The following is a 7,954-nucleotide window of genomic DNA, read 5'->3' as shown; positions in this document are numbered from 1 at the left end:
TTCATTTCAGTACTGGCAGCCTGGAGGTTAGAGGCAACTTGCTGCCCAAGGCATCTGAAGTGGAAAGGGACAGAGAACTTTTCCTCCCAACCTCATTTGTTGATGACACATCTTGGAGCCTGTTTCTCAAGTGATTCACTTCAGAACTGCGTTTTGGTAAAGCTGAAGTTTGTCAGGATGAATGTTGGTCACAGTAAATGATGGGGCCCAGCAGTCAGTGTACATGGTCCTGCCTCTCCCCTTCATTATTAACACCCCCTCAAGGACTGTCAGGATAACTCTTGTCACTTTGCTCCTGCTCTTGTCACGCTAGGGGTTTCCTACCAAGGCTGAAACATATCTTCAGCATCATTTACATTCCTACAAGATTATAGCTTCTTTAATAAAATCAAGGCAGGACCTTTAGATTTCTTCTCACTCTGCTATATATTACACTGCTGCTGAGACACTACAAGCCCTTTTTCATAGGGTGAGTGTCCAGCAGGGGCATGCTGCCCCCTCATGCATGGTGAGCTGTGCCTGGACCGTGAATCACCTCAGCAAAGAGTGGACAGTATTTGAGCACCCACGATTCAGCAAAACTGCTGCTGCAGGGAGGCTTGTCCTGGCAGCTCAGCCTGGCTGCCTGAGTCCCTTCTGCGGTCAGCACCGTGACGCGGCAGGCTTCAGCCTGCTGATAACTACAGTCGTACCGATTCTCTTGCTATTGTCTTCTTTCTCCTGGATGTTACTGTTGTTTAAAATACTTCCATATTTTTGCATGGATTATCAGGTGACACTTAATGGAATCTGCTCTGATAGCTGGAAGGGTAGAGTGGCTTTCCTTTGCTAATCAGTCAGTTGGTAAATCTCTTAGCTTATTGCGAAGATAGAATTGCAGAGCACCTACAACAGGGATCTCATCTCAGCCGGGCTTTTAGGCTCTTGTGATTGACTTAATTCTACATGCGCTGCTAACCAGTGACTTGCTGATGTTTCCTGTCAGTAATGCACTTTTGGTTAGCAAAACTTCAGGACTTTCTTTGTGTCAACATGCCTGCTTATAAATGTGTCTGAAGTTTAGTGACACACCTTGGGGAAGTATATGGAAACTTGCAGCAGAAAATAGAGCATGAATGCTGACTATGAGAGGGGTGGGGAATAGAAGCTTTTATATTTGCAGGATGTATAATGATTTTACCTGTAACTTGCATGCAATTAACTACACTGAGATTCAGAAATTCCCTTTTTGCAGGAGGAGGAAGCCTCATTCCCTTCCCTTCCTTTCTCCACTAAGGCTGTGGCTGTCTGCCTTAGGTTATGGGTGGGGGGAATTCTCTCCCCCTCCCCCTGTGTGTGTGTGTGTGCACGTGTGTGCATGTAAAAGAAAAAAAAAAAGTCTTGTACTCGACTTGTTGCTAGCCATCATGGAGTTTTATACCATAGAAATTACTCTATCATGGATTACATACCATTTGTCAGATTTTGCACACTGACAAGAATTGATCTGAGATATAGGACATGTAAGACACTGAAAGGACTTCTCCTTCTACATTAAAACACCAGGAGTCAGAGGAGACATTAGACTATTAGTGTCAGATCCTCCCTCAGTTGAAGATCATAGTGAGGAAGGTAGGCAAAGCTGTGGTAATGCAAAACTTTTTCTTTACTAAAGTGACACTACGTGTCTTCCTCATTGACTTCTTGGATCTTTTTGAGACTCGTCTGTGCTCTGTAGGAGAGCTGTACTTCTGTGACAGTGGCAAAAACAGCTGTCCCAGCTGCAAGAATTGAAAATAGTTGCTTTTTTTCTTGTATCTACACCAGGGCTCAAGAGTAAAGTTGTTGTTGTGACAGCTTTAGCTGCTTTAAATATTTACTGTTATTATGCTTTTATTGTGTAACAGTGAGACACTGTCTGTCAAACACCACGTGCACTTGCTGCCTGAAGGAATGACACAGCCTTAGGAATTTGTGGGGAGATTAAAAAAGAAAAAAGAAACTATGCTGGCTGGGAGGGCTAGGCTGAAATGTGTCTGCATCTTTAGTGGCTAAAGCTGGCTTGTGAAAATTCCCTTCTAGGCAAATGCTCACTGATGAAAAATGAGAGGTGCCTCTGACCATCCTCTTCCACCTTTCCCGTTCATGGATTACAGAAGACTTTTGCCTTCAAACCTCACTAATGTTGCTAAGGCTTATGCATGTTACTTGAGGGCTGAATTTGACCTTTAAAATTCTCAAAACCTCTTTTTGCTGTTTTTTTTTTTTGTTTGCCTTGTTACAGGGTAACAAACAATAATTTCTTCTGTGCTTAAATTTGTAGCAAATGGGAATTCCCTGGTTGTGTTCACAACAACTGAAACTGAAGCTAGACTTGGAAACCGCAGAAACCTGAAATACTGACCCTACTGTATTCAGGTATGCTTAGACTTGGGGGTTAATGAAGTGACAAAAGCAGCGAACAGAAGTTACTTAGGATTTCGGGCAATCCTAAACTACTCTGGGTTGCAAGTTGTGAAGTATAACACCATACAGGGTATAGACATGTAATACATGAACATACACGGAGAGAGCACTCCTTTCTTTCCGGAGAATTACAACTCTGTTTTTTTATAGCTTCCACAATGAGGGTTTGACACTGCTGTTATAGTGGTACATAAGTTTCTTCCAGGCAAAGGATAAGGTGTCCTTGAGGTAACTTTCTGCCTTTCCTTTTTGTAAAGTTCCAGTTCCCTTAGTTTCTTACCACCGACCTCAACTCTCGACCCTTCCCAGGTCCCTTCCTGCTGGAGCAAAGGAGCCACCGGGAAACCTGCCTCTCACTTGGCAGCACAGAGAGCACCCGGATCCTGCTCGGAGGTCTGTGAGGACTGACCCCAGAAAGGTTACTCTGTCTGCACCACTACAGAAACAAACAACAGAAACGTCAGAAAAGACACCAGGTACCAACCGACACGAAGAAGCTTCTTAGCTGCTTTGTATTCTCTCTTCAATTTATATTTTGGTTCTTTGGGAATGATTGCCAGGGGATACATTGACTACCAGGCTTTACAGGAATATATATATTTTGGGGAGGGAGCCTCTAAAGAGAAAGCATCTGTTAAAATAACAGCTTATATACATGCTTAAATGTCCAGGTAATTCTCTCCACCCTGTTTCCATATGGCCAGGTAAATCTAAAATATCACAGCTCCTCTCTTGTAAAGTCTAACAGTCTTGTGTCTCTCAGTCTCCAGATACTGCATTTTGAGATCTGGGAGGCGTTGTGCATTCCAAGGCTTTTGCTGTGGCTCAAATAGGATAAGAGAAGCGTTTGTCTGGAATACAAAGTTATGTTACCACCTAGTACAGTAGTCGCTGAATACTTATAACTTTATAGCAATACATCTGGTGTTGCAGAATTTCTGGGAGTTTTTCTAATGGAAATGGTAGGTTTCCCCAAAGAACAGATAATTTCCTGAAAAATTTTCATCAGTCCATTTAAAATAGCATTTTAATCAGCCTGAAGCTATATGTGGATACCAAGTCACAAGACTCAGTCATTATTATAAAATCCTGATACTGTCCTTTTGGATTATTTTTATTTTGTTACTTGCTCGACACAGTTCTTGGCACAATAATTTGCAAAAACTGAGGAAATAACATGACCCTCAAGGCTCATAAGACTGAGCATCAAATTCTCTCTTCCCCCTTTCCCTCCAAATTTTTGTCACATTAAAATGTAGTTTAGGGAGAAACATCTATTCATACTTAAGGATTTCTGACTTAAAGCAGCTTTCACTGTTTCCTAACTAAAGTTGAAGTGCAAGCATCTCCAAAGCACCTGCAAAGCACAGAATCAGACTACTGAGAGCTTGAGGGGAGGCTTGCTCCGAACAACCCCAGCGCCTAAAGGTAGCAGTGAATAACATGTAACTAAAAAAAAATTGTGATCTCTGTGTGTGATCTCCTTTTTTGGGCCAACAGTAAGTTTACCAGCTTTTTAAGAATGTTTCCACAAAGCTCAGACAAGCAGGGTGGGGTAAATCTATTTAAGCTACTACTTAATCTGAAAGTTAAAATATTCTCTTATACCCTCTGCCTGTTGCATATGCAACCTTTTTTTCCTTTATGTGTATGAAATGGGGCAAACTTTTTTACATCCTCCTGCATGGTCACGTGCTCATTTAAATTCTGGTGTATGTCACTATGTGAATGCAGAGTTTTATATTCACTAACCATACTTTTTTTCCTTTACTGAGGCTGCATAAATGCAACAGAGACTTTTGTGTTCATGGGTATCATTTACCTTATGCAGCTTATTAAACAAAGCACAATTTCCTTGTGAACATAATTCTTGTAATCACTTTAATGCAGTAGCAGATAATTAGTGCTGATTTACATTTTTTTGATTTATACAGTTTGACTTATAGAAATTAACTTTACTTTGAACATAATTGTTTGAACTAGTAATGGAGTAATATTATTCCTAGGAAAGACAAATTTACATACATAAATTTATACAAAAATGTCTTAAAATGAAAACTAAAAACTAAGTTCTATGTATCATAACTTCATAATTCCCTTGTGATTTTCCATAATATCCCTCTTGTGTGCATTAATATCTGCTTTTAAACAACTGTCTCATTTCAGTATCTCAGCCAGTGGTACTTTTCTAAAGCATTATGGAAAAACTGAAATGAGTTTAAAAACAATTAACTAAAGCACACAGTGTATATGTGTCCTGAGCTGTCATCTGGAGAAAATAATTGGCAAGGAAAAATGTAAAAATTCAGTGCTGACTTTACAAGAAATTTTACTAATTTGCTTTAGTGATACTGGACTTCTTCCATAGTTGGCCCAGGTAAGCATTTCCAAGATAGGGGAAGTGCAGCAATGATAGCATGGCCACATCATAGCCGTACGCCGTGGAGCCTGAGCCTAAGTCAAGGTGCAGTCTGGAGATGTACGGGAGGCCTGAAAGAGGAAACCAATGCGCAGCTGGCTGAAGAAATGCACTGTAAAAAAATAATGAAAAACGCCTATTACTGAAAAGGCTGTTGGTGTTTGTTTAGGATAAGATCAAACACAGTATTTCTTAAAAATGAGCAACAGAGACTCAAGAGCACTGCCTGTTCCTTCAGATCCACCTGCTGGATACTAACTGCAGTCCTCCTCTCCCCTTGCGGGAAGACAGCATGATGTACATATAGGCATGAGCAACATAGCTAGGAAGAACTTAGCACTGGAGTTGGAGGCTCAAGCACTTGGAGACCCTGCATGTTAGCAATAGATGCTAATTTTCTGAATGTTTTATCTGCAATTTTCAGAAGTAATCATATGCTCAAAAAATTCCCTGCAACTAGCCAGCAAAAATGCACCAGTATGAACCGATACTGGGCTGTCTTCAGATGTTTTTTTCCCTCAAAAAAAAAAAAAAAAAAAAAAAGGCACAGGAAAGGGTCAGGTCTCCTCTGTGTACACCACTTCATAGCTGTGTAGGCTGCTGAATGTATTTCATCACTTTGAGAAAGACCATTAGAGCCTTTTTTAAATAGACTTCTGTTGGGTTTGTACTGAAAGTATAAATTTCAGAGATGCAGTTTATAGGAGATTTTAGAATTGCACCTTAAATTGTTTTTCAGTGGATGCATGTTAAATGAATAGTCCTCTTCCAACTCTGTTATCTTTCTGTTAATATGAGCTCTCTGTAAGTGGGGTAAAGGGGAGGAGAGAGAGAGGAAAAAAAAAAAACCCAACCCCAAACAAACAAGGGCTCTTCCACTACTTTACAGCTGTGGCACATGGCCCTCTCCATAAACTCTGCTTTTCAAATACTAGTATCTCTAATACAACAGTAGTCAGGCCTCCAAATCAACTTCAAGACAGAGAACAGCAAAAAAGCTATGCAGAGATCATATTTTGGGAAAGAGGGGATTGTCCGAGTTTGACATGGATAATTCTCAAACAGAATTGGTTGAATTTGCTGGATAAATTGTATTTTGCAAGTTCTCCCACATCTAATTCGCTCTCTCACCCACATAATGATTTTCTAAAAGTGACAGAGATCATCTATTCTAATCCCAGGGGCAATTCCCCTCCCCCCCCCAGTTAAATGACTCATCCTGCTTCAGCAGTCTGCAATTTATAACCATCACTGCTATTACTAACTTTTTCATCATAATAGCTTTCTCCAGCTACAGATCTTTTGACATTCAAAGCTTTTTTACCCATTTGGTGTAGGTGATTTGAGCTCTGCTGAAGGAAAGAGTTCTGCTAGCAACCCTGTGGAGGAGCTGAGGTGCATCCTGAAGGGGGAGGCACAATTTTTCATTTTCAGGTCATGCCATAAGCCTTCCCCCCCCCGAGAAGTTTGAGGGAGGGGGAACCTGAACAAGTGGTTTAGAGGGTAAGGACCAGGAAAAGAGGTACCTGTTTTACGGAAACCTAATACCATTGAGGGATGCTGTGACGAACACTGAGCCTACACCTCATCCCCTTTTGGTCCTCACTGGTTTGGTGTGTGTCTCCAAGGGGTAAAGCTGGTCTATTGCAAAGCAGGAAGCAGGTCTCAAGAGAAAAGATATAGGACAGGCCTCACTGAAAGTATAATTTTTGTTTTAAGACTGCAGATTTAGTCTAGATCTAAATCCATATATAATTAAACTAACTTAGTATTTTCATTTCTTTTCCCAGAGATGCCTTCACTTTCCTGTCAATCATCTGTGGGGTCATTTTTGCAGCTGGAGTGAATTAATCTTGATGCTGAAGGCAAGGCCCTTTCCTTGCTGTGCTGTAATGACTTCCATCAACTTCACAGGAGCTGGAAGGAAGGTGGAGGAGAAAAAGAAAGCACAACATAAGAGCTAACACTTATGTCTTCAGCCTCATGCAGTAGGCAGCTGAAGGTCTGTGGAAGTCTTCCTCTGCATGTAGGTAAGCACTGACTCCTCAAATTTAGTTGAGTATTTGCATGTAAGTAACAGGCTGAGTAATGCACAGCTGATGAGACTGCGACACTGAGGCCTCAATCCCAGAAGAGACACAAAATGATTAGACAAGCAACTACAGCAAGCTAACTGAAAAACAGCTAAAAGTTGTAATCGCATGGAGAGAGAGACCTATTTTAAACTACATCTTTAGTAAGGTGTAGAGCTAGGCCTTAAAAATGTAAGCTGACAAAAAGAAAAGTGTTTTTTTGTTTGTTTGTTTTTTTTTAAATAGGTTTCTGCATATGTTCCTTTTCTGGGCAAGATGGTAGGGAGAAGCAAAAAAACACCTTTCTCCCTCTGGTGCCCATTTCTTATCCAAAACAAGGGAAAAAGCAGACCGGAAGGAAAACCTTTTAGGTGGTGCACCACTGGCTGTGACCTGGGAAAGAAGGCCTGCAGAGCAAGCAGCAGGAGTTGAAATGTTTTTGTAGCAGATACTAACTTTCTACAGTCTTGTCCTGGTAAGACACTTGCAAGCAAGTTCTCCAAACTCACCTTAGGCCTCTGGCAGTGGAAATGAGATACTGAATTTATATTCTGTATTAAAAAAATCCCATTGTACCTGTGGAACCCAAATAGAAATGCTGTTGTTTGTGTTGGAAGAGAGTCATACTCAGGTATTCTCCCTGTCCTGGTCGTGTTGCCATTCCCTAAAACATAATCTCAGCTGAAAGACAGATTTCTTGTGACTTTTTTCTTGTTTCTCTTCCACTGTCATTTCCTGTGGGCAGGCACTTTCTTTATCCTTCCCTTTTCCTTTTGCCATACCACAATTCTCTGCTCTTTTTTGCCCTGGTAGAAATGGTAGCAAAATATTAAGGAAACCGAGCAACAGCTCAGTCCTGCGGCACACTTGGGCACTGTACTCCAGCGGGCAGCAGGGCAGTGGCTCCAGTGAATGCACTTCTCACAGGAAGCAACTACCCTCCCCTTCATACAGAAGGGTGGCATAGAGGACCTTACTGAAGACCATCCATTTTCAGTACCTTAACAGTATAACACAT

At 41.2% G+C, this 7,954-nt stretch overlaps 1 protein-coding gene across 4 annotated transcripts in view; it reads right to left on the bottom strand.

The window, feature by feature from the left end:
- Positions 1 to 4,309: 4,309 nt before the first annotated feature.
- The window catches only part of BANK1 (B cell scaffold protein with ankyrin repeats 1), a 152,621-nt gene continuing 148,976 nt past the window's right edge, over positions 4,310 to 7,954 (bottom strand). For 3 of the 4 annotated variants that reach the window (XM_026078455.1, XM_026078459.1, XM_026078458.1), the window contains one exon: positions 4,310 to 4,976. The gene's annotated coding sequence lies outside the window, so the exon portion shown is untranslated. Of the gene's footprint in view, positions 4,977 to 5,393; positions 6,782 to 7,954 lie in introns of those variants that run through there. The other variant, XM_026078457.1, reaches the window with a different exon arrangement.

Source organism: Apteryx rowi, unplaced genomic scaffold, assembly GCF_003343035.1.
Source record: "Apteryx rowi isolate R43461 unplaced genomic scaffold, aptRow1 scaffold_48, whole genome shotgun sequence".
Classification (NCBI taxonomy): domain Eukaryota; kingdom Metazoa; phylum Chordata; class Aves; order Apterygiformes; family Apterygidae; genus Apteryx; species Apteryx rowi.
The sequence above is the reverse complement of the archived record's forward strand: the minus strand, read 5'-3'. Positions and strand labels throughout refer to the sequence as shown.